At 49.4% G+C, this 27,084-nt stretch overlaps 1 long non-coding RNA gene across 1 annotated transcript; it reads left to right on the top strand.

Moving 5' to 3' along the window:
• Window positions 1-6,193: 6,193 nt before the first annotated feature.
• On the top strand, window positions 6,194-14,098 carry LOC135965485 (uncharacterized). The gene is made up of 4 exons (XR_010578454.2): window positions 6,194-6,367; window positions 10,933-11,159; window positions 11,305-11,493; window positions 12,387-14,098. It is a non-coding gene; the product is annotated as an uncharacterized lncRNA (long non-coding RNA).
• The last annotated feature ends 12,986 nt before the right edge of the window (window positions 14,099-27,084 follow it).

Here is a 27,084-nt window from a genome sequence, read left to right as displayed (position 1 = left end):
CCGTATAGAGAAGACAGGGAAGAGATGATCAGATGCATCTGGCATCCAAGTGATCTGATAGACCAGGGACAACCAGACAACAGGGACACTCTGAGACCCAAGCCCATCATACAAGTGTAGATGCTACAGCTGGGCTGGACTGAAGCATTTTTGGAAGTGATTCCTGGAGACCTTGTGCCACCCCAGAGTCTGAAGTCTGGGCTGGGAGCTGCACCATGTGTAACTAGGGACATTTTTGTTTTTCTTTTTTTTCTTCTTCTTCTCCTTTTTTTTTTTTTTTTTTTTTTTTGAGACGGAGTCTCGTTCTGTTGCCCAGGCTGGAGTGCAGTGGCGCAATCTCAGCTCACTGCAAGCTGCACCTCCCAGGTTCACACCATTTTCCTGCCTCAGCCTCCCGAGTACCTGGGACTACAGGCACCCGCCATCACGCCCAGCTATTTTTTTTTTTTTTTTTTTTAATAGAGACGGGGTTTCACCGTGTTAGCCAGGATGGTCTCGATCTACTGACCTAATGATCGGCCCGCCTTGGCCTCCCAAAGTGCTGGGATTACAGGCGTGAGCCACCGTGCCCGGCCTTTTTTTTTTTTAGGCAGAATCTCCCTCTGTCGCCCAGGTTGGAGTGCTGTGGCACGATCTCGTCTCACTGCAACCTCCACCTCCCACGTCCAAGCAATTCTCCCGCCTCAGCCTCCCGAGTAGCTGGGACTACAGGCACCTGCCTCCACCACTGGCTAATTTTTTTTTTTTTTTTGGTATTTTTAGTAAAGATGGGGTTTCACGGTGTTAGGCAGGATGGTCTCAATCTCCTGACCTCATGATCTGCCTGCCTTGGCCTCCTAATGTGCTGGGATTTTTTTTTTTTTTTTTTTTTTTTAGTCGGTGTCTCCTTCTGTCACCCAGGCTGGAGTGCTGTGGTGCGATCTCAGCTCACTGCAACCTCCACCTCCCGGAGTTCAAGTGATCAAGTGATTCTCCTGCCTCAGCCTCCCAAATAGCTGGGACTACAGGCACCCGCCACCACGCCTGGCTAATTTTTTTCTTTTTGCATTTGTAGTAGAGACAGGGTTTCACCATGTTGGCCAGGCTGGTCTTGAACTCCGCCTGCCTCAGCCTCCCAAAGTGCTATGATTACAGGCGTGAGCCACTGCGCCGTTTTTGCTTTTCTAGAGTATTATTAGAGAAGTTTTCCAAGTGTTCATTGTTATCCTGAGTGGGTGAGGGTGGCTAAGTGGGGAGTTAAGGGGTTGAGATAGGGGAGAATGGACTAGAAGAACCCTGTGCCCTAGAGAGTCTGTGGAAGTCTCCATGGCTGCACAATGGCAGGGAGCCATGGCTCCAGGGAAAGGCAGGCTGGGGACAGGACTTGAGTTGCCTTTTAGGGAAGCAGCCTTACCAGCAATTCCAGTTTGAAAAATTACTTTGCCAGCACAGATCAAGACTTGGCTCTTTCTGTCTGGAACAGTATGAGGAGGACATCTTTGGGGTTCCTCCCTGCGTCTCCCCAGTCACTGCCTAGCCCATCATTTAAAGGAGGCAGTGGAGATTCTATGCCCCATTTGCTGGGGTAGGTCCCAGAGGCCTCAGAGGAAGCCTGGCCTCACAGTTGGATAAGGCTGGTTAAATACTAGCAACAAAACAGACTACTATATGTGCAAGGAACAGAAAGTCTATGCACCCCGGCTGGGCGCGGTGGCTCGAGCCTGTAATCCCAGCACTTTGGGAGGCCGAGACGGGCGGATCACGAGGTCAGGAGATTGAGACCATCCTGGCTAACACGGTGAAACCCCGTCTCTACTAAAAAATACAAAAAACTAGCCGGGCGAGGTGGCGGGCGCCTGTAGTCCCAGCTACTCGGGAGGCTGAGGCAGGAGAATGGCGTGAACCCGGGAGGCGGAGCTTGCAGTGAGCTGAGATCCGGCCACTGCACCCCAGCCTGGGTGACAGAGCGAGACTCCATCTCAAAAAAAAAAAAAGAAAGTCTATGCACCCCATTTTCAGGGGAGAGAGAGGTCAGGCTGGGTTTTGGTGCAAACTTTCTGGTTATCTTTCTGCCAGAATCTTCCCCAATGAGCTCTTCCCCACGTGCACTGCATGTGGCCATGCTGGGCAGAGGCAAAGCGATAAAGATGGTGGGAAACCTGCTGCTGCTTCAGGGGATCGGACCCCAGAGAAACAAGCGGACAGGAGGCTTCTGGGCTGCTTCTGCCACTGACGCAGGGTGGACGTCATAGCTAAAGCAGGTGAGGCTGCTCTGCTTGAGCACTGGGGTGGTCCTGGGCAGGAGTCACGGTGGAGATCAACAGGACACCCTGGCGACTGTAGGCTGCCTTGTTTCAGCAGCAGAAGGGTCTCTGTCCCTCTCTGAGGCCACGTTTCTATGAGGACTCTTGGAACCCTCTCTTCTCTGCTTACGTGGCTTCTCCCTTTTCTTTTTTTTTTTTTTTTTTTTTTTTGAGACGGAGTCTCGCTCTGCCGCCCAGGCTGGAGTGCAGTGGCCGGATCTCAGCTCACTGCAAGCTCCGCCTCCCGGGTTCACGCCATTCTCCTGCCTCAGCCTCCCGAGTAGCTGGGACTACAGGCGCCCGCCACCACGCCCAGCTAGTTTTTTGTATTTTTTAGTAGAGACGGGGTTTCACCGTGTTAGCCAGGATGGTCTCGATCTCCTGACCTCGTGATCCGCCCGTCTCGGCCTCCCAAAGTGCTGGGATTACAGGCTTGAGCCACCGCGCCCGGCCCGGCTTCTCCCTTTTCTCTCCCAAAGTTTTAACCCCCAATCCATTCTCTCTTGTCATTTGCAATTAAAAAGACAAGATTGACCGGCTCACACCTGTAATCCCAGCACTTAGGGAGGCCGAGACAGACAGATCACTTGAGGTCAGGAGTTCAAGACCAGCCTAGCCAACATGGTGAAACCCCGTCTCTACTAAAAATACAAAAAAATTAGCTGGGTGTGGTGGTGGGCGCCTGTAATCCCAGCTACTCGGGAGGCTGAGGCAGGAGAATCACTTGAACCCGGGAGGCGGAGGTTGCAGTGAGCTGAGATCGTACCACTGCACTCCAGCCTGGGTAACAGAGAGGGACTCCGTCTCAAAAAAAAAAAAAAAAAAAAAAAACAGCAGCAGCAGCAGAGGCATGGGGTCTCATGGGGTTTCAGTGAGCTGCTCCGGGTCAGGTGGCTGATAAGTGGTAGAGTTGGGTGTGGTAGGGGCAGCCCAACAACCTGTTCAAAGAGCTTGAGGCACGTTCCTCTTCTGCTGTCACCACCTGTCCTTCTCCCTGGTGCTGCAGAGCATCCTACAGTTTGTGTGCACTGCCTCCCCACCTCCCCACACTCCCTCCTCATCTCACTCTGCCTGGCTCGTGTCTCCACCATCCCCTCTCATGGTTCCTCATGAGGCTGCCCCTGACCTCCATCTTCCCCAGGGCAGTAGGGAATCCCCCCATGTCCCCTCCCCTGGCCTCTGGCATGGCTTGACACAGAGCAGCACCCTCTCTCAAAGTGCTTCTTTTCCAGGCCTTCCAGGCCCACAGCCGGCCCATATGCTCCTCTTGCAATGGCTACAGCCTCTGCCTCCTGTGCTGCCTCCTCCTCCTGTTCTCTAATTGTCCTGAGTCTTTCCATCACTTCTCTCTCCGCACTCTGGTCCTAGGCTCCTCTACCCCAGGGCTTTAAGAACCACACACATGCTACTGACTCTCACCTTTGACCTTCTGCTGATCTTCCAGCCGAGCTTCAGACTCATATGCACTCCCAGGCTATGTGCTGTCTTGGCGCCCAATAGGTCTCAAACTTGACATGTCTAAAACAGAAGACTTGCCTGTAGTCCCAACTACTTGGGAGGCTGGGGCAGGAGACTCGCTTGAACCCAGGAGATGGAAGTTGCAGGGAGCTGAGATCACGCCACTGTACTGTACCCTGGGTGACAGAGTGAGACTCTGTCTCAATAAATAAACAAATAAATAGAACAGAAGACTTGCTTCCCTCCCACTCCAAACTCATTTATTCCCCAGTCTCCTCCATCTTACTAAGTGAAACCACTCTACCCTGTTGCTCAGGACAAAAACCTCACCCTGAACTCTTTGCTTTTCCTTAACATCTCACAATGAATCCATTAGTAAGTCCTCTCTATTTTTATTTTTTTCCCCGAGATGGAGTCTCACTCTGTCGCCCAGGCTGGAGTGCAGTGGTGCGATCTCGGCTCACTGCAAGCTCTGCCTCCCAGGTTCACACCATTCTCCTGCCTCAGCCTCCCGGCTGGCTGGGACTACAGGCGCCCACCACCACGCCTGGCTAATATTTTGTATTTTGTTTAGTAGAGACGGAGTTTCACCACGTTAGCCAGAATGGTCACGATCTCCTGACCTCGTGATCCGCCTGCCTTGGCCTCCCAAAGTGCTGGGATTACAGGTGGGAGCCACCGCGCCCAGCCAGTCCTCTCCACTTTTTTTACATTCAAAACGCATTTCCCAGTGGACAACTACTAACTACCTCTACTTCCTCCACCCAGATCTTGGCCACCCTCCTCTCTTCCATGGACCAAAGCCCCTATCTAGTCTTCCTATCACCATTCTTGGCCCCTTCTAGCCCATCCTGTACAAAGCAGCCCAAGAGTGCTTTAGCCCTTTCTAAAGTACATGCCACATCACAGCACTCTTCCCCTTAAAAAACCCAACAGAATCCAAACCCCTTCCGGTGGCCTGCAGCGACAGAGCTGGCCCTGCCGGCGTTTGCGGCTCTTCTCCCTCCTCTCCCTTGGTCTCTCTGGCACTGTCCTATGGGCCTTCTTTTTGTCCCCTGAACACACCAAGCTCTTTTCTGACTCTGAGCCCTTCCACTCGATGGTCCCTCTTCTCGGAACACTCTTCCCTGCTACACAGCAGCCCCCTCACCTTTCAGGCTGCAACTCTGACACCTGCTCAGACAGGCCTGCCCTAACCTTGTGAGCTAAAGGAGCCCCACATCACTCTCTGGCTGCACTTTTGTTCTGGTTTGTTTTTGAAACAGGGTCTCACTCTATCACCCAGGCTAGACTGCAGTGGTGTGATCATAGCTCACGACAGCCTCAAACTCCAGGCCTCAAGTGATCCTCCCTCCTGGACCTCCCAAAGCTCTGGGATTATAGGTGTGAGCCACTATGCCTGGCTTCTATGTGCATTTTGTGTTCAGTGTATACTTGTGAGTACATAAATTATCTTGGCTAGTTGTCATTTCTGTTGGCTGTCTCCAGCCACCCCCGAAGCCTTTCATCTCCAGCTCCCAGAGCTGGGGGCTTGTCTTGTTCACTGCCAGAGTCCCAATGCCGAGAGCTCACGTGGCATGCAGCAGGCACTGGCTATGGGTGGAGGTCTCCAGCTCTGCTCCAGCTCCTGTCCCACATGGGGAGTAGCCTTCAGAAAAGGAAGTCCCAGAAAAGTGGAGGCTGGGGCTTTGTTCGGCCTTTCCCTGCCCCTAGGCTTGTGTTCAGCCCGTGGCCGTGTGCCCCTTCCCGGCTTTGCCCTTGATTTGCTCAGTGCGGGTGAGCCATAGCCGGTTTGGTGCTGAGTGGGCAGGGCGGGGCCCACATGTCTGTGAGACACAGGCCATAGTTCAGATTGATGGCATCGAGTCTTCATGACTTCAGCTGCACTTAGTTAAACATGGACCAGCCCACTGGAACCTTGTGGGCAGTAGTCTGATTTCTGCTCTCATTTCTGCTCTCTTCCAAGCTTCAATTAAGGGAGCAACAAAAGATCTCTATCATGAGCCATGTGTGATGATCTCATCTGCTAAGACAAATATTTTTTTTCTGGTTATATTTATAGAACACTCTCTTGTTTCCTTGAACAACCCTAGCTGGCATTATCTTGTTTACCTTCTCTTCATCTAGATTTGCATTTGTAGGGGGGCAGCTTTTATCTGCTGCTCGTAGCTGTGTGGAATTTCCAGTTCCTCTGTTTTTCTTCTTTTAGCTTTCATCTGTGAGCTCTTTTAAAATCCAGCAGTTAACTTACAGTTACAAGGCAGTAATTAATATTATAAGAAAATAGACAACACTGGCTCCAGCTAAGCACACACCGTGGTAATTTTTCTTAGGAGTGTCTTGCGGCCTTGCAGGGGAGGATGGAAATTGGTATTCCTTTCCCCTTTCTGCCAGTCATGTGCTTCCTGATGCCAGGCCTCCCTCCAGCCCTGCCATCCCAGGGAAACTAGTCCAGACCATCCCCACAGATCTCCGGACTGACACCTGACTACCTTTGGGGGCATCTGACCCTGCCTACGGTCCCACAGTGACTCACACTGAAACTAAGATGCACAGTTGGAGTAGGAACCTGCTGGCCCAGCAAGAGAATCCCTTCTTCGGGGGCCCATTGAGCTAGGCTGTGTCAGGTGAGGAGAATGGGGACGCTGCACACTGAGGAGAGACCGTCGAGGGGCTGAATCTGCTCCTGCAGTCTGGGAATGGCTGTGGGCTCAAAGAGGCGTAGAGATGCGGCAGCCAAGCAAGGCAGCACTGTGCCGGCTGTGTCTTTGGTGCTCCTCAACTTCTTTTTTCTTTTTTAGACAGGGTCTCGCTCTGTCACCCAGGCTAGAGTGCAGTGGTATGATAATAGCTCACTGCGGTCCTGAATTCCCAGGCTAAGAGTCTCCCACCTCAGCCTCCTGAGGAGCTGGGGCTACAGGTGTGGGTCATCATGCCTGGCTACTTTTTTATTTTATTTATTTTTATTTTTATTTTTATTTATTTATTTATTTATTTTGAGACGGAGTCTCGCTCTGTCGCCCAGGCTGGAGTGCAGTGGCCGGATCTCAGCTCACTGCAAGCTCCGCCTCCCAGGTTCACGCCATTCTCCTGCCTCAGCCTCCCGAGTAGCTGGGACTACAGGCGCCCGCCACCTCGCCCGGCTAGTTTTTTTTGTATTTTTTAGTAGAGACGGGGTTTCACCGTGTTCGCCAGGATGGTCTCGATCTCCTGACCTCGTGATCCACCCGTCTCGGCCTCCCAAAGTGCTGGGATTACAGGCTTGAGCCACCGCGCCCGGCCTAACCTGGCTACTTTTTAAAAATTTTTTGTAGAAACAGGGTCTTGCTTTGTTGCCCAGGCTGGTCTTGAACTCCTGGCCTCAAGTGATCCTCCTGCCTCGGCCTTTCAAAGTGCTGGGATTACAAGCATGAACCACCTCTCCCAGCCTAAGTTCACTTTTGCAAAAGATGGTTATGGGTGCTTAACGGATCCAGGTAGAGACCAAAGTGCCTATGGGGTGCATATGTGGAGAAAGAGGAAGAGCTGTTTGTCATTTAAATGCTCTGTCTGTGCTTCCCCCTGGGCAGAAGCAGCAGCACTTGAGCCCCACAGTGCTCGCCTTCCTCTGGGGACACACAGTGTAGTTGCGTGTGCCTGAGACACACTCAAATGAGCATCACGAGCAAGGCTGAAGGCCCATGACGTTATCCTCCCACTGTTCTTGGCTTTAACCAGAAACTTACTGGTGACTCATGTCCAGTTTTGGCTTTAAAGGTAAAAGAGACTGGGAGCAATTGGATACAGTCCATATAAGAACAAATAAAATGAATATTTGGAAAATAGGTCCTATGCAGAATGCAATTAGGACTACTTAAATTAGACTACAGCAAGCAGATGGAAGAGGTTATTTATATGAGGAATAGTGATAAACGCTTTTCATGCCTTTTTGGATGTAGATGGGATAGAAATGATATTCATGCTTTATTTATTTCTCTCTACTGAGAACCAAATAAAAGAAACTGGGCTTGATTTGCAACTGCAGAGATGAAGGGTGGATATAAGGCATTATTTCCATGTGTTGTTAGACACTGGTCTTTTGGGGTACTTGTTTTTGTTTCTTTTTCTAAAAAATGTGAAAAAGCAAGGCACATCAAGGATAGCTTTGCTGCAGTGGAGCTAGTTAATATTTTTTAAGTACCTGAGAACTAGGACCTTGGTAGAATCCCACAGAAGCCAGAAAATACATATTCCCTGTTTTCTGAAAGGTTGTAATATTAGGATTAGCTATTCTGATTCTTTTTATTCCTAAAGGTTAAATGCAGTGGGGTAGAGCAAGCGGAAGGAAGAGGTTGAGTGCGTGTCCTGGCTCTGACATTCACTAACTCTCTGACCTTGGGTGAACATACGCACCTCATTTACAATGTGGTAATGATGATAGCTTTCCTTCTTAACTCACAGGTCATTAAGTGTGTTAAACAGCATCATAAATATGACAGCGGGCTACAAACCATTGGGTGCTATACAAAGACAGAAACTATTCTTAATTTGGATAAACCATCTTTGATCAAATGTGTTTCCAGCTGAAAGTCTTGATGGAACTTGATTCCCAGGTTGGAATTTCAAAATCTGTGCAGTCCACACCCATTCGAACAACCTCCTGTCCACCCACCCACTCGCCTCTCAGAGAATGTCTATCTGTGGTAGGCAGTGTAACAGGCATGGCGATGCCACGATGAATTTCACACAGTGCCTGGCTGTGGGGGAAGGCAGATGACAGTCTGGTCAGGGTGGAGAGAAAAGGAAACAGGTCATTACAGTGCAGAGCGGCGAGCCCTCTGATCTGGCCAGGCATAGGTGCTACGGGACCTCACCTGAGGGCCCCAGATCCAGCCTGGTGAGGACAGAGGGAGACTCCCGGAAGTGCTGGCCAACTGAGTCTTGAGTGATAGAAGTTAGCCAAGTGAAGAAGGAATGGGATGGGGAGGACCCTAGCACCCAGAAGCAAAGTGAAAGCTCAGTGCACTGCAAGACCTGCTGATAAAGTTAAAGCTTACACGTTGCCCATGCAGGAGGACAGCGGAGAAGGGAGGCATATCAACCAGGAGCCGCTCCGCACCCCAGCTTGTCTGCCTTGTTAAGGAGTTTGGACTTTATCTTGAGGTCAATAGAGAGCCTCTGAGAGGTTTTTTTTTTTTTTTTTTTTTTTTTGAGGCGGAGTCTCGCTCTGTCGCCCAGGCTGGAGTGCAGTGGCGCGATCTCGGCTCACTGCAAGCTCCGCCTCCTGGGTTCCCGCCATTCTCCTGCCTCAGCCTCCCGAGTAGCTGGGACTACAGGCGCCGCCACCACGCCCGGCTAATTTTTTTGTATTTTTAGTGGAGACGGGGTTTCATTGTGTTAGCCAGGATGGTCTCGATCTCCTGACCTCGTGATCCGCCTGTCTCGGCCTCCCAAAGTGCTGGGATTACAGGCTTGAGCCACCGCGCCCGGCCTCTGAGAGGTTTTAAATAGGGAGTGTTAAGATCGGATTGAAACGTCAGAGATGGCACTCCTAATGCGAAGTTGAGGATGAACTGGAGTGGGCAGGACTCTGGGCAGGAAGACCAGTGAGACGACTGTTGCAGCAATTTCGGGAGGAATGGAGGTGGCCTCACTAGGAGGGGGTAGATTGGTCAAAAGTTTCAGGGATGCAACCAGACAGAAACATTGTTACAGAAGGAATAAAAGGAGTGAGAAAGTTGGAAAGATAGGACGTTGAGGTCAGAGAGTGGAAGATAAAGTAGTTCCTGATGATGGCTGGGACCAGGGTGTAGCCTTCAGAATGGGAGCTGAACATGAGTGGAGACCAAAGTCACCTGACGTGAGGTCAAGTATGTGGGAGGTTTCTCCCAGGGCTTTAAAAAGTGTGGTAGAGGCCGGGTGCGGTGGCTCACGCCTGTAATCCCAGCACTTTTGGAGGCCGAGGCGGGCAGATCACGATGTCAGGCGATCGAGACCATCCTGGCTAACACAGTGAAACCCCGTCTCTACTAAAAAATACAAAAAATTAGCCCGACGTCGTGGTGGGCGCCTGTAGTCCCAGTTACTCGGGAGGCTGAGGCAGGAGAATGGTGTGAACCCGGGAGGCAGAGTTTGCAGTGAGCTAAGATCTCACCACTGCACTCCAGCCTTGGAGATGGAGTGAGAGTCCGTCCCAAAAAAAAAAAAAAAAAAAGTGGTAGACTACACATAACATAAAATTAACCATCTTAACCATTTTTTTTTTTTTTTTTTTTTTTTTTTTTTTTTTTTTTAAAGACGGAGTCTCACTCTGTCGCCCAGGCTGGAGTGCAGTGGCCGGATCTCAGCTCACTGCAAGCTCCGCCTCCCGGGTTTATGCCATTCTCCTGCCTCAGTCTCCCGGGCAGCGGGGACTACAGGCGTCTGCCACCACGCCCAGCTAATTTTTTGTATTTTTAAGTAGAGACGGGGTTTCACCGTCTTAGCCAGGATGGTCTCGATCTCCTGACCTCGTGATCTGCCCGTCTCGGCCTCCCAAAGTGCTGGGATTACAGGCTTGAGCCACTGCGCCCGGCCCATCTTAACCATTTTTAAATGTATTAAGTACATTGTATGAAGAACATTAAGTGTGTTAAGTGGCATTAAGTACATTCACATGGTTGTACCACCATCACCACCACCCAGCCACAGAACTCTTTCCATCTCACAAAACAGAAACTCTGTACTCATTAAACCACAACTCCCCATCCCTCCCCCTCTACCTTGGCCAGCCCGTGGCAACCACCATTCTCCGGATTTCTGGCAGCCACCATTCTCCGGATTTCTGTCTCTATAAATTTCACCATTCTAAGAACCTCATGAAAGTAGGACCATACAATATTTGTCCTTTCGTGACTTGCTTATTTCACTTAGCACAAATGTCCCCAACGTTCAACCGTTTTGTAGCATGTATCAGAATTTCCTTCCTTTGTAAGGCTGAATAACATTCCATTGTATATACTCCTTTCTCTTTTAGACTTTTGATTACGGCCCACAACTAGAAACATAGTTTACACCGTGACCTATTAGAGATGAAGGTATTATGTCATGGAAATAACCTATTATTAGCATATGTTTTATATCATATATATAATTAAAATAAATATTTTACCCCCAAACCACCTTTCCTACATGTGAAGTACTCTAATATTTTCTTTCTACTCCGTTTCTTTAGAAAAAGATTGCTGACCACAATCCTCAAAATCAATTTCATGACTCATTAATGGGTTGTGATTCCGAGTTTGTAAATGAATGGTCTGTTTGGACACTGAAGTTACTCAGGATGATGGCAAGACTTGGAGTGGAGTGGTGCCAAAGTCTTTAATGAATATGGAGGAGCAAAGACACAGCTCCATGCATCTTTCCTCGTGAATGGCCTGTGATTTCAGCACAGTCTATTAGGTAAAGGTCCAGACTATCAGTTTACTTCTGGTGTAAACAGGATAATTCACGGATTTGCTGTTTTTTCCCCAGTGGTCTCCAGCCGGCATGGGTCTTTAATTTATTCACTGCCAGTGACCATTCCCCTCCCTTTTCTCTATCCTAGGGAAGAACTAAGTAAACTGCCCTTCTTCACATACCCCAGCCCCACAGTCTGATCTGGCAAAGGGGCAGGGATGCGGGAACCTCAGCAGCAGGTGACTGTGGCCTCCAGACTCTGCCATGCTTCCAAAAGCTCCAGCCATCTCACGGTTGCAAGAATCTCCCAGAGGGAGAGGCCATGTCCAAAGCGACGGTGGGTGGGGTTCGGCCTCCCAGGCTAAGGCTGGGGATGTCCCTTGCCTTGCCCAGAGGAGAGAGCAGGGTGGGAGGCACTGAGGGCAAGGGTCAGGGCTCCCACAGAGCTAGTGTGTGGGAGAACGGGGGCACCTGGTTGTCCTGCCCATCTAAGAAAGTCAAAGGGTTTCTCCGTTGTCTCCCTGAGTCATTACACCCCCAGCTATTTTTGTTAAACATTAACACAAAGTGTCAGGAGAGCTTCATCATTTTTAATGAGCTAATCTCTGTGGCATCCCCATAGAATGAGGTCAGAACAATCACCATCTCAGTAGCAAGGAAAAAAATAGGCAGAGGTGGGAAGGGAAATTGAAGGGAAATCCATATTTCATCAGGCATTTACTGACACCCATTCTGCACTGCATTGATGTTGCAATGTACGACGCAAACACGACAGTCTCTGCCTTTTTTTTTTTTTTTTTTTTTTTTGAGACAAAGTCTCACTCTGTTGCCCAGGCTGGAGTGGTGTGGAGTAGTTCAATAATAGGTACAGCCTCCATCTCCTGGGCTCAAGTGATCCTCCCACCTCAGTCTCTTGAGTAGTTAGGACTACAGGTGCCCGCTACTATGCCCAACTAATTTTTGTATTCTTTTTGGTAGAGACAGAGTTCTGCCATGTTTCCCAGGCTGGTCTTGAACTCCTGGGCTCAAGTGTCCTACCTGCCTTGGCCTCTGAAAGTGCTGGGATTATAGGCATGAGCCACCATGCCCGGCTGGTCTCTGCTTTTTGAATGTTGACCTTAGATGTGGGGTAGGGATGATCAGACCAAGTATTCTGAATTAAGGACTTGGAATTTGCAAAGTCCAGTGATGAGAAAGAACTTGACTTGTTTTATTTATTTATTTATTTAGAGACAGAGTTTCACCTTGTTGCCCAGGCTGGAGTGCAATGGCGCGATCTCGGCTGACTGCAACCTCCGCCTCCCAGGTTGAAGTGATTCTCCTGCCTCAGCCTCCCAAGTAACTGGGATTACAGACATCCACCACCACGTCCGGCTAATTGTTGTATTTTCAGTAGAGACAGGTTTCACCATATTGGCCAGGCTGGTCTCAAACTCCTGACCTGGTGATCCACTCGCCTCGGCCTCCCAAAGTGCTGGGATTACGGGCGTGAGCCACCTCGCCTGGCCGACTTGTTTAGAAAAGTGGAACTGAGGTTAATATCAGGAGTTCAGAGTTCAAGAGTGGACAGTCAGGAAGGACTGATCTTGTCAAGATTTTGATGTGGCTGGATGATTTGATCAACAGATTACAGAGAGCCCTAGGGCATCGAAATGCTTAGGCTGGGCATTTGAGTGCCAGTACCTCACTATAAAACACACTGAGCTGGACAGTCAATGACACAAGCGCTTAAGGATTTTATAAAACATGACTACATACGGCACTTCATATTAGTCAATGTTCTTTCACAGCAATGATTGCATTTTATCCTTGTAACCCAGCAAGGTCAGTAGAGTGGGCATTTCCTTATACTAATACCTCTGTTCTACACCACCCCACACCCTTTTCCTTGATAAAGATTCTGGGGATTGGAGAGGAAGTAACTTGTTCTGCACTAACTGGAAAAAGAAGCTAGACATTCTGACCCAGCCTAGGGCTCTCTCCACTACTCCAGGCGCCTCTTTAGCTCGACTCTCCCTCCAACCCTGCTTTTTCTGCACAGCCCAGTGAGTTCTTGCTTGCTAAAAGAACCTGGCCCAGCCAGGAAAAAGGACACATATGTTGTGTCTTCACATATGTTGTGTCTTCACATATGTTGGTCTTCACATATGTTGGTCTTCAGAGGCAGCACTTGTGTGCCACCAACATAAATCTGATAGGCACTGAGATCTCAGTCTTCCCTTTTATTCTGGGAAGGGAAGAGTGGAGCTTAGGCCAGACCGTCCCTGTCACCGGCCAACTCACTGAATCGGTTCCTCGGGGAGGAGCACTGGGAGATGGAGTGATGTGTCATAGCTGAGTTGATGTCACATTTCTGGGTTAGGATCTGGCCCTGCCATTTACTAGCTGGTAGTGTCAGGCAAATTTCTTAACTTTTCTGAGCTTCAGTCTAATGGCAGTAGCCAGGATTATTGTTAAGAGTAAGCCTGGACTGTAAGCTTCATTGCCTGAATAGCTAGTGTTACAAATGGTGAGCTGTTAGCCCCAGGGAGCTCGGAAGTCTCTGCAGTTTTATCCGGGGGTCCTGGTGTTGCCCGCTCTGTGGATGGGTCAGGCTCTGTGGAGATTCCCCACTTAACCCACCGCATCCTGAACACTGGAGGCTGTTGTTCTGGGATCCAAAGCTTCTCCACTGTTGCCTCAGGGCATCCTGACCCAGTGAATTGCCTCCTTTAGAAGCCGTACTTTCCCATCCTCCCAGACTAGCTAATTTACTGCTGATGAAAATAGCTTTAATGGAACTTGGGTCCCAGGAAGGCCACAGCTGGCCTAGAGCATAGAATTTCAGGGTAGAAAGGGCCTCCAGGGGTCTCACACTCACTCCCAACTCTGACTCCAAGGAGACAATCCCCACAGTGGAGATCTGTTAAAACACTGAGTAAAACACTGACGGTTCCTGCTGATATCTGACTAAAGTTTTCTTCCAGTTGTACATTCCCAACCTGCCTGAACGAGGCCTCTAGGCAGCGTCCCATCACCTCTCCCCTCTGCTTTCCTAGCTGAATGTTGATGTTCTCAACCTCTATTTTGCTTGTACAAGTCCCGTTTTTCAAACTCAATTTGCTTCTTGCCTCCAGACCCTCTCTGAGGTTTTGTGTTCCCTCCCCCATTCAGGTGGGGGCTGGAGTGGGATGCGAGCAGAGGCTGATCCGCAGTTGGAAAGGGTGCAGCCCAGGTTCTCCTGACTCAGGAAGAGAAGGGGGAAAAGGAAGTCCTTATCCAAGGACGCAGCACACTCTCTTTGGTAATCCAGAGAGACACTTTTGTTTTCTTAGTCACGGAGTGCCCAAGGGGAGCCTCAGAATAAAGGGTGGCAGAGGTGGGAATAAGGACTGGGTTGGGGGAGCCCAAGGGAGGGCTTAGAGTATGGGTGCAGGAGTCAACACCTCAGGACGCGGATGTGCTTGGTAAGACAGGTGACTGGCCTGGAAAGTTGAGATCATGGCCTTACTTCTTTATTTTACCTCGCTAGTGGAGACCTGGTGACTCACGAGGCCATGGCATCCTGATCATCCATTCAAGAAATATTCACGGCCTAGCTAGGTTAGGAGTTAGAAATAAAATGCGCAGCAAAGCCCTGCAGGAGTTAATAGTTTCGGTGTGGGATTTGCTTCCGTAAGCAGACGGTGAGCCGGCTGCAATGCAGGTAAGTACAGGGCGCCACAGGAAGACAGACGAGGAGCTAGTCACCCATCTGACAGAGGCGAGGAGAGGTTCAGGAAAATCTTCCCAGAAGCGGTAATAATTGAGCTGAACTCTGGAGGGTTAAAAGGGGTCAGCCTGTCCAGGAAGCAGGGAAGGGCTTCCAAGAAGGAGTCATTTGCTTAAAGTCCCAGGCTGGGAGAGGAGAGAGTGGACCAGGACAGTGGCAGAGCGGGCTTTATGACTGCAGCTGTGGGTATGAGGAGGAGACTGGGCGTGAGAAATGAGGCCAGGAAGGCAGGCAGGGGCTGGGTCCTGAGGGACATGGGCAAGCTGCTTCCGGGAGATGGATGAAATGAGCCTGTGCTCCTTGAAGGAGTCTTCCTGGCTGTGCCCACCAACAGGCAGGCAGTGGTGGCTTCCCTCGGTCAAAGCTGCGTCATCCCTCAGAGCCGAGGCTTGCTAAGCTAAAGTCATGCTGGTGCAGGCAGAGGCAGAGGTTCTTAGCCAGCATGATGGGGCACAGCTATGTAATTCTTGGGTGGTTTGGGGGATGGAGGATTCTTTCCAGACACTCTGACGCTATCACACCAAAGTCAGGCCTTTCTTCACTGGACAATGGGCACCTGTAGGATGGATGGGGCATAGCAGCCGTGTCTGCAGCTGTATGCCAGTTGCATTTGGTGAAGGGAGCAGGGGGCAACACTGCTCTAAATGCAATAGCTCTGGAAAGGAGGCAGGGTGAGAGGCAGGAGAGGTGATGTCATTGGTATGTCTGTCCTGTCTCCTAAATACTATAGCTCGCTTTACAATCTGCTGGATCTTGCATGTCCAAGGAAGTATGCAACCTCGATGTGATGGTCCGAGAGAATCTTTTTTTTTTTTTTTTTTTTTTTTTGAGACGGAGTCTCGCTCTGTCACCCAGGCTGGAGTGCAGTGGCCGGATCTCAGCTCACTGCAAGCTCCGCCTCCCGGGTTCACGCCATTCTCCTGCCTCAGCCTCCCGAGTAGCTGGGACTACAGGCGCCCGCCACCTCGCCTGGCTAGTTTTTTGTATTTTTTAGTAGAGACGGGGTTTCACCGTGTTAACCAGGATGGTCTCGATCTCCTGACCTCGTGATCCACCCGTCTCGGCCTCCCAAAGTGCTGGGATTACAGGCTTGAGCCACCGCGCCCGGCCCGGAGAGAATCTTTTATTGCTACTTCCTATTATTGAGAATTGAAAATGGATCTGACTGGGCAGAGAACGCACCAATCCCATCATCACATCATCCCTGCCACACATACAACAGTCTGCTGCTCCCTCTTCATGCAAAGTCCTTCTTCTGTTTGGCTGCTGGGGGTTGAGAGAAGCAGCAGCATGGCAGGGACTGTCATTTGCTTTGAACTGATTCGGCTCTGACCTATTGGGGTGGGACCATGGTCTCCCCAAAATCAGACAGAAAGGGAGCAGTAAGGATGAGACCCCTTGGTGGGGAGCTTAATGTGGACTAGCAGCTGGCCTGCATGTCCAGGAACTGGATGGCTCCAAGCCTACTGTCTTCCTCATGGGCAGGGTCTTCTCTAGACCCCCAGAGCTGCAGTCTCGGTGCCTTGCTACTGTCCCGAGTTCCACAGACTGGCGGGACCATGATACATGCCACACTGCACCAGAGTGATCACAGCTGTGGACAATTCTACTAAAACTACTTGCAGGCTGGGCACGGTGGCTCATGCCTGTGATCCCAGCACTTTGGGAGGCTGAGGCGGGCGGATCATGAGGTCAGGAGATTGAGACCATGGTGAAACCCCGTCTACTAAAAACACACAAAAAAATTAGCTGGGCGTGGTGTCAGGCGCCTATAGTCCTAGCTACTCGGAAGGCTGAGGCAGGAGAATGGCGTGAACCCGGGAGGTGGCGCTTGCAGTGAGCTGAGATCGCACCACTGCACTCCAGCCTGGGTGACAGAGCGACACTGCATCTCAAAAAAACAAAATGAAACAAAACAAAAACTAAACAAAAAACTACTTGCAACTCAGCCACCTGTACAATCCTTTTCTCCCTTTTTCTGCCCTTCTTTCACTTCCCTCTCACATTTTGCTAGGCAAAAGGATGACCTAAATTAAGTGCTTCTTCCCTTACCTACTCCTTTAACTCCTCTTTTCCATTCTCCCTCTCAGCTCTCTCTCACCCCGTTCTTCTCGTCCCCATTCCTCTTCCTGTCCTGCAGCCAGCTCTGCCGGGTCGGGGGTCAAGGGAGTGACTAAAGTGCCATGTGTCCTTGTTGGCGGGTTTGACACTTCATTCCCCAAATGCTAACCGGTGCCTCTGCCATTGCGCAGTGCCACCAGTTGCCTTGCCCTGTGGTTTACGTCATGCACTGGGGGCACCTTTCACGTACAATACAGAGTCCACGGCGCCACTGGAGTTGTGCAGCTCAGCCACCTTAGTTTCAGTGTGGCACTCAGAAGCCTCCAAAGCAACAAATCTCTTAGGGGAAAACGGTGCCCTCTTGGTGGAGACCAGGTTCTCAGATGGACATCAAAGTCTGTGAAAAATGGCTCTATGTACCCAAGTCTCCCTGTTACTGTTAACCTGAGGCTCAGAGCCTTCTGACTCAAAATCTTCTGAATGAGGCTGGGTGCAGCCTCATTATTGGGTGCATCATCATTACAGGCTCATACCTGTAATCCCAGCACTTTGGGAAGCCAAGGCAGGCCAAGCTCAGGAGTTTGAGACCAGCCTGGCCAACATGGTGAAACCCTATTTCTACTAAAAATACAAAAATTAGCCGGGTGTGGTGGTGTGTGCCTGTAATCCCAACTACTTGGGAGGCTGAGGCACGAGAATTGCTTGAACCTGGGAGGTGGAGGTTGCAGTGAGCCAAGATGGTGCCACTGCACTCCAGCCTGGGTGACAGAGTGAGACCTTGTCTCAAAAAACAAACGAACAAACATCTTCCTAATCCTCCTTCTCCAGCCTCGCCATCCACTGCTTCCCAAGTGACCACGTCTCTGGACAGATGGATGGACTGAACAGGCCATGGGCTAGCGTAGCTCCACACCCAGCTTCTGAGGGTCTTGTTGACAGCAGCACCTTCTCTCTAGATCAGAATCTGTCCTCCTGTCCATCCCTGCTCAGAAACACCCTCGCACCATTCTCCAGACTCTTTCAGAGTCTGCTCCCCTCATTGGGGACAGTTCAATGGTTTCCACTACAACTAGAAAGAAATCCCGCCTAATCCTTATGAGGCCTTGTGTGCTTTGACCCCAGCCTGGCTCTCCCACCTCCTGCTCCTGCCCTTGTCCACTCCCCTCCCACCACACTGGCCTTCTGCTCGCACGCTCACCACCCTCACACCCCTCTCAAGGCCCTGCACTTGCTGCTGTTACTTCTGCTTGGAGAACTCTTCCCCCAGACATCAGGGGCTGCCAGGAGGTGAAATCTATAAGGGCAGAAGCCTTTTCTTTTGGCATAGTCACCATTGCATTCCAAGTGGCTTAGAACAGTGCCTGCCTGGCACATGGTGGGCGATGGCTAAATAAACACTGAATGAAAGGTGTAGGAACACGCTGCCCTAAGTTGTCTGTCTCTTTCTTCCTTGCTCCATCTTTCCTTTTCCATCCTCAAGGGGAAGCCTCCTGAGGGCAGAGATCTGCTCGGTGTCAGACATCCCCCTCAGCATCCAGCCTAGTGCCTCCAGCAAAGGGGCTTCTGTCAATGTTTGTTGACAGAATGGAGACCGAGCTGGTGGGAATAGTTCTTTCATGCCTTTCCCACCAGGCGGGCTCAGCAGCCTCCCAGGCAGACAAAGAGTAACCCTTATCCTCCCAGGCTGCTGGTCCTTTGGTTCAGCAAGCCTGCCAGCAGCCCCAGCCTCAGGGACATCCGCCCGCTCCTTTTGCAGCAGAGCACATCTTCCCCTGGGTTTCCTTCCCACCACCACTTTCTGAGCTGCTCCGAGTCAGAAAAAGGGTATCTGGCCTCCTGGAACTACAACGCCCCATCATCACACATCTAATCCTAGGAGAAAGCAGACTTCTGCTCAACTGACTGCTGAATTTAAAAAGTGAGATCTTCTAGAAAGATGTATTAAAAGATCATGACTTTGGCTGCTATATTTCAAAGACCAGGCAGGCGTTTAGGTGACAGAGTTAAATATTCCAAACTTACCTCATCCTCCCTCTCTCTTTCTCTCAAGGGTAAACATTCCGTTCCTCTTCCAAAACCCAGTGCTTCTCCATATTTGGGAATCTGGAATGGGCACTAGGGGCACAGCCCTGTCTCCTCTCGGTGTCTGCTGGGAGCTGTAGTCCCCAGTGAATGTCGGCTGCTTTTCTCTGGAGAGCAAGCAGTCTGTCCTTTCTCAGGAGGACATCTGAAAGCAGGAAAACTGTACACAGTGAGATGCGAGGGTCCTATTAGGAGGCTTGCCTTCTATTTTCAGCTCTCCATGAGCTGGTTTTGAGCAAGGCCTCGCTCCTTTCATGGCTCAGTCTCCCAACCTGTAAAATGGGTATAATTATCTCTCTGTTTTCCTTGCTGCCCGATTGTTTGTTGGGTGGGGTAATTAGCCAACACCCATTCAGTGCTGTGAGTTCATTCCAGAAAGGAGTGCTTTATAAATAACACTTGTTATCTCTAGAGGGGAAAATATTAATTTTGATCGCCCAAGATGCCTCCATAAACCAACACTTTGCCTATTCGTCAAAAGGATGCTGTGTAATTCCTTGTAAGTGCCTTCCACTCGCCCTGGGTTTAAATGGTTTCCCTGCATCTCATTCTATTTTGTATCATCTCTAGTTTCATATCCTCAAGAATAAACAGGCTCCCTCCTTCCTCTCTGAAAAAATAAAAAAAGAATGAGACAGACCAACTCTGCCCTATGCCAAACGCACAAGAAAATGGTGAAGAAGAAACCATCCAGACCAGACCTGAGCTCCGTGAACTTTATCTCCTTCTTCCCAACTAGCGCATGACAGCTCAGTCTCTATGCAAGAGGCTGACCTTTGTTCCCACAGAAAAAGGAACACAGATTTCACTGCGGCAGGAAGGATTTTTGAAAGACCTTAGTAAGAACTCCCCTTTCTGGAGACTTGAGAGAAGAGTTTTGACACCCAGCACCTTTTCTTTCAGGAGAGAGTCTGGTACAGTGCAGTGGAAACAGCAGCAGAGGTGAAATCACACTGGTTAGGATCCCAGCTCTGAGACTCAGGCAAACCCGTAACCTCTGTGGCTTTAGTTTCTTCATCTATAAAATTGAGATGATAATATATGTTAGAGTTTTTTGTAAAGTGCTGCACAAAGATCAGCCGTTATAAGAGGCAGTATGACGCAGTGGTGAATAACAAGGAATTTTAAAGTCAGAAACACCTGGATTAGAATTCCATCTGGATTAGCTGTGGAACTGTGATCAAACTACTCAGCCTCTCTAAACTGTAGTTCTATTACGTTTAACATGGGGATGATGAGCATTAAATGAAACAATGCATCAACACATGTAATGGAACTAGCCCAGAGCCTGGCACATACTAATTTCTCAATAAATATCGTTACGACTATTATCATTGTCATTGCAATCATTTTTACATATCTTGTGCTTGACCATCTCACTTCATGATAATCAAATCAAATAATGTGAAAGTGCTTAAGTTGTAAAGTACTACACAAATGTGAAGGATGATGAGAATTAAGCATACAAAGAAGGGAGATCGGCACCCCAGAGTTCTCCTTGCAGCTTCAGGACTATATGGGATCAAGAATGTACATACACTTGCTTTTTAGCTACGGAGAACTGTAAACAGCTAAGTCATTATTAGCAACAGCAGGATTATTTGATTTCTTGTTTTAGGTAGTAATTCCAATATCCAATTGAAGAATAAAAAGGATTCCCCTGATGTGCCATGAGTTAGTCAGGGTGCAGAGTGGCATAACTGTGTGTAGCTACACATGTACACCGTGTGTGCTTGTGGAAGGATGTGCAGCAAAGTGCAAAAAGCTGTTATTGGGAATGGTGGGATTTCAGATGATTCTCATTCTCTTTGTACTTTTGTGTCTTTGAATTATTTTTACTTTAGGTATGTATCATTTAAGCAAAAACAAAAGACAAAAGACAGTGGATACTGAACAACCAGATTCCCGTTTGTAAAACCTTGGATCCATAGGGTCCTTTAATCTCACAGGTTTTCTCAGGTATGGAAAATGGAGTTTCTGAAAACCAGGAGCAGCTGGTGAAAATCATAATGACAAACGCCTGTGACAGGAAGTCAGAGGGGAAGGAGTCCCTGCAACATGGCCCTGGGAAGGGAAGAAGAGACGCCTTTTCATCTCTGTTTATTTCATAGGCTGTAATAACATGGTGGTTTCAATCATAGGCTGTGTACACATGAGTTTCCTTGTTTGCTATGGTAACATGTGATTCCTGTTTTTCCACCTCTGTTTTTCTGATCCCTTAGACTCTGGCTGTCAAGAGAGGAGAACTATGAACTCACCTACTCATTCATGCTGCCCAGGTAATCACCTCTGTCACGAGGGATTAGGGGAAAGGTGTGTGGAGTCTACCTGTAATATATTTCCACTGTCCCGCTACATTTCAAAACCAGACGCACAAAGAACAAACAAGCTTCCCAGCAGGACACAAAATAGAAGGGATGGTGACTGCATGCCTTGCCATTCGGGATCCTCTTCTTCCCAGAGAACTCCCCGCAGGCAGGTCTGTACCTGCTTAGAGGCAGCCTGTCTGTTGAGCAGCCCATCCTCAGTGAGGGAGGATAAGAGTCTAGGGCTGGGGGGATGGGCAGAACCTTTGCTGTTGCCACAAACCACTGAGAGTGTCCCCAGAAAACTGAATGTATCTGGACTTCGCCATCAAAGCCCGTGTTAGGGTGGCACAGGAACAGGGTAGGCTGCCACATCCGGCCTGGCACGCTGTAAAGCTGCACAACTCCAGGGGCACCACCCCCCATACATGATGTGTGATATGATTGGCACCTCCAAGAGTTGTGCCCTGTGAATCCCAGAAAGGGTGATTTTTTTTTCTTTCTTTCTTTTTATTTTTTGAAATGGAGTCTTGCTCTGCTGCCCAGGTTGGAGTGCAAGGGCACGATCTCAGCTCACCGCAACCTCCGCCTCCTGGGTTCAAGTGATTCTCCTGCCTCAGCCTCCCGAGTAGCTGGGATTATAGGCACCCACCACCATGCTCAGCTAATTTTTATATTTTTAGTAGAGACAGGGTTTCACCAGGTTGGCCAGGCTGTTCTCGAACTCCTGACCTCAGGTGATCCACCCACCTCAGCCTCCCAAAGTGCTGGGATTACAGGCGTGAGCCACCGCGCCCAGCTGGAAGGGTCATTTTTCCTGAACATACTAACTTGCAGAGAAAGGTCTTTACAAAACCAAGTAGACTGGAGCTTGGCTGAGTAGCCCTTAACTTTTGAAGTGAACTGAAATGTCATTGGTTAAAAAGATCCACGGACACCTGTTTTCCTCACTTCACCAGCTTTTAAGTGTTGCATCTGGTGTCCTTCTTCCTCTGCTCTGGAAACAGATGCTGAGTGGGGCCTCAGTTTCTCCTTGACTGTAGTATAAGGCTCCTTCCAACTCTAAAATTCTGTGGTTCAGAGTGACTGAGTTTATTAGATTATTTGCTAGGAAATAAGGAAAAGAACTCTAGTTGCAAATTGCTCATAGACAAGAAGTCAGGCTGGGCAGATCAGTATCTGGAAACATCTGCCAGTGTCTCTCTTTCTGCAGGCCTGGGCCAGGGCATGGACCTTCTCAGCTTCCGACCTTTTCACATAGTGCTCACCAGCAAGGGTGGCTGAAAGTCAAGGCCATATGACACCGAACAGCACAGGGGAGATGGGGCCCCTCTGTAGCATTACATGCGGTTATTTCACACCAAGCTAGATGGCACCGGGATCCTAGAATGAGTGGGACCCTGTCCCTGCCCAAGGAGGACACTGTACAACAGGGGAATGACACAAATAACTATAAGGAACTATGGAAACTTGGAAGGACCCACAGGTGAGGCATCAAAAAAGCAGAGCACGATTGGGAAAGAGTGATTCGCCTGAATTAGGTAGGATCAGGAAAGACTCTGGGAGGGAAGAGCATCTTTATATCCTTCCACAATACAGCCAGGGCTGAATTATCCCCAGTGCACACCCATTACTGGTTTCATTCCTCAGGCTTGGAGAGGGAATGAATTGGTCTGTCATCATGAAGGTTTGTTCAGCCTTCTCTGAGGGCATCTTCTGACTCCTGGGGTAGGTAAGAAACGGAGGGGCTCCTGAAGTCACCTTCAAGGCAGATGAAGAAGAGCTGTGGAGGCCCTTTGAAGCATGGCCCCTGGGCATGGGATCTGGTAAGAAACCTCCTTCCCAGCTTTTCCATTGAAACCATGGATTTTAAACTTGGGCAGAGTTTCCAAGCTTTCATTGCCCATCTATCCATAGGGATAATAATAATAATATACCCATATGACCTTGTTCACAGGTTTGCTTTCAAGGTCAAATAAGACGAGCAATAGTACCTTGTAGATCCAGTATTATACTAATTAAGAAGAAAGACTGGAGCCCAGTGGCCCGGATTAAGTCCCCGCACCTCCCCCAGCTCCACTATGCACTTGTTGGGTGACCTTGGGCAAGTTATTTAACCTCCCCATAACTCAGTTTCTTCCTTGACAAAATAAGAGTGAGCCTAGGGCTTCCATCATATAGTTATAAGGATTCAAATGAGTTAAATGTAAAGCACTCAGGCCAGGTGTGGTGGCTCACACCTGTAATCCCAACACGTTGGGAGGCTGAGGCAGGAGGATTCCTTGAGCCCAGGAGTTCAAGACAAGCTGGTCAACATAGTGAGACCCCGTCTCTACAAACAATTAAAGAATTATCCAGGCGTGGTGGCATGTGCCTGTAGTCCCAGCTACTCAGAGGCTGAGTTACGAGGATTGCTTGAGCCCGGGAGGTTGAGGCTGCAGTGAGCTGTGATGACACCAGTGCACTCCAGCCTGAGCAACACAGAGAGACCCTGTCTCAAATAACTAACTAACTAAATAAATAAAGCACTCAGAAAAACACCTACTGCATAGTCAATATCATACTATATAAATTGAGCCATCACTATTATTGTTGTAAAGTGCTATACAGGACGATTATGATGGTCACTTCTTAGACACAGAAGCAGAGTTCTGCTGTGTCTACATGGAGAGGAACACTAGAGGCAGCAACGAGTTCTGCCCTGAACTCCTAGTCCAGGCTTTAAAAAAGAGCCATAAAAATGCCATCCCACTGATGAACGTCTGGAGCAAGCGAGGCGTGCCTTGACCATCCTGGAAAAACATATCTCCACCCCACCTATACTTATCTCCTCGGCTCGCTTCTGGCCAAAGGTCCCCACTTGGTCTGAACCTATTGCATGCAGAGCTTTGCCACAGATGTCTCTGTACGGAGGGGTTCTGGCTGGTTGGGATGTTCGATGGGGCAGCTGTGGATGCTGTTTATTGGCCTGAAATGTGGAACCAGTGTGGAGAAGGCAACACAGGCTAGGTTGACCTCAGATGTATGCTTTTTATTTTTTGAGACAGGGTTTTGCTCTGTCACCCAGGCTCGAAGGCTCTAGTGCAGTGGCGCATCATAGCTTACTGCTGCCTTGAACTCCTGTGCTCAAGCGATCCTCCTGCCTCAGCCTCTCAAGTAGCTGGGACTACAAGGCACGTGCCACCATGACCAGCTAATTAGAAAACACTTTTCAGGCCGGGCTCGGTGGCTCAAGCCTGTAATCCCAGCACTTTGGGAGGCCGAGACGGGCGGATCACGAGGTCAGGAGATCGAGACCATCCTGGCTAACACAATGAAACCCCGTCTCCACTAAAAATACAAAAAAATTAGCCGGGCGTGGTGGCGGCGCCTGTAGTCCCAGCTACTCGGGAGGCTGAGGCAGGAGAATGGCGGGAACCCGGGAGGCGGAGCTTGCAGTGAGCCGAGATCGCGCCACTGCACTCCAGCCTGGGCGACAGAGCGAGACTCCGCCTCAAAAAAAAAAAAAAAAAAAAAAAAAAGAAAACATTTTTCAATACAGATGGGGTCTCGCTTTGCTCCCAGGCTGGTCTCAAAGTCCTGGGCTCAAGTGATCCTCCTGTCTCAGCCTCCCAAAGTGCTGGGATTACAGGCTTGAGCCACCACGCCCGGCCCTTTTGTATTTTTAGTATAGATGGTTTTTCACCATGTTGGCCAGGCTGGTCTTGAACTCCTGGCCTCAAGTGATCTGCCCGCCTCAGCCTCCCAAAGTGCTGGGATAACAGGCATGAGCCACCGTGCCCGGCCGAAATTCTTTCTTCTTTCTTGCCTTACATCAGCCTGAACAAGTACGTGATTAACAAGTGTTCAGTGGACTGTCACATGGTTTCTTCTGCTCTTCACAGCCACCCTATGCAGCAGGTGTTAGTATTAGTGTCCTCAGATGAGACGACTGAGGCACAAAGAAATCTGGTGACTTTCTAGAGGTCACCTGGCTTTGTCACTGAAGGAACCAGGATTTTTATTCTTTAAAAATTTTTATTTATTTTCTTTGAGGCAAGGTCTCACTCTGTCTCCCAGGCTGGAGTGCAGTGGTGTGATCTCAGCTCACTGCAGCCTCAACCTCCTGGGCTCAAGTCATCCTCTCACCTCAGCCTTCTGCGCAGTTGAGACTATAGGCATGCGCCACCACGCCTGGCTAATTTTTGTAATTTTTGTAGAGACAGGGTTTCACCATGTTGCCCAGGCTGGTCTTGAACTCCTGAGCTCAAGCAATCCTCCCACCTCGGCCTCCCAAAGTGCTGGGATTACAGGCATGAACCACTGTGCCCCACCTGAAGGAACCAGGATTCTAACTGTGCCTGTCATCTCCAGTCCAGTGTGCTTTCTGTTACAAGAACAACAATTCATCCCCTGCGGCAGCAGGCTGAACAAATCTGCCTCCTCAGATGAAGGAGCCACACTGAGCCCTCTGCCGAATGGAAGGAACAACCCCAAATTCCAGAGCCTAGGGAGGGCTAGGGAAGGGGTCGCAACGAGGATACCGGCATCTCAGGTGCTCTGCTAGTTTTCCCAAAACGAAGCAATTCAAACAAGACATTTTTTTTTTTTTTTTTTTTTTTTGAGACGGAGTCTTGCTCTGTCGCCCAGGCTGGAGCGCAGTGGCCGGATCTCCACTCACTGCAAGCTCCGCCTCCTGAGTTCATGCCATTCTCCTGCTTCAGCTTCCTGAGTAGCTGGGACTACAGGCGCCCGCCACCACGCCCGGCTAATTTTTTTGTATTTTTAGTAGAGATGGGGTTTCACCATGTTAGCCAATATGGTCTCGATCTCCTGACCTCGTGATCCGCCCGCCTTGGCCTCCCAAAGTGCTGGGATTACAGGCGTGAGCAACAATACAAATATTAATATGGGCCTGGCCTTAAACATCTGAAAGGGCTGTCCTTAGTTCCACTGTTTTTTATCTCAAGGATGAGGAAATGAGAGAAGAAGAGGTGATTTCAAAGGCTGTCCCATGAGCCCCAACTTAGAGAGAGAAGGTTGGCTAAGTAAAGACAATACCCATTCACGTTCCCCCAGGGGGAATGAATTCGCTTCTGTTTAGCATTTCTGTGTCTTTGCTTGAGAAATTCTAGGTACTTGTAGACACAGAGGAGATGATGTATCCCAATGGATGTGTGTTGAGGAATCCATTTGTGGGCATAATAGTGCTAAACAGTGGTTACATACGGACAGATACGAAGCCCGGGAATAGTTGAAAATTGGGTGAATCAGAAGTGGAATACAATCATATTTTTACATGGTTTCTAGCTCTCCTCTCTCCTGCCTTAAATATCTTGACCTCATTCTGGCTGTCTCACTACTAAATAGGCAAATTTACTTTTAGCAAGGCTGCTTCTTTTAAGACTGTGTGTCCATCTCCTGGACAAATTTGGAATAGCAAGAAATTTGTTAGGAATTAAGGAAAGGGACTTTCCCAGGCAGCAGCCACTTAGGGCTGGCCAATTCTGAGCATATTCCGTCTTCCCAGGCCTGGCTCACAGTTTTCAGTGCTTAACGCGCATGGCGCTTTGTGCGCAATTTCACTTAATTCTTCCCTCAGCCATCGGGAGCTAAGGACAAACTGTTATCCCAATTGTACAGGTGAGGAAATCGGAGCTCATTTAAATAAATTGCCGAGGTCACACAACTAGTAAGTGACAAAATCTCAGTCAAACCTAGGCTCTTTTGGCTCAAAGGCGTGTATTGA

The sequence above is a fragment of the Macaca fascicularis genome, chromosome 10 (assembly GCF_037993035.2).
Source record: "Macaca fascicularis isolate 582-1 chromosome 10, T2T-MFA8v1.1".
Taxonomy (NCBI): domain Eukaryota; kingdom Metazoa; phylum Chordata; class Mammalia; order Primates; family Cercopithecidae; genus Macaca; species Macaca fascicularis.
This window is presented reverse-complemented; position numbering and strand designations above follow the sequence as displayed.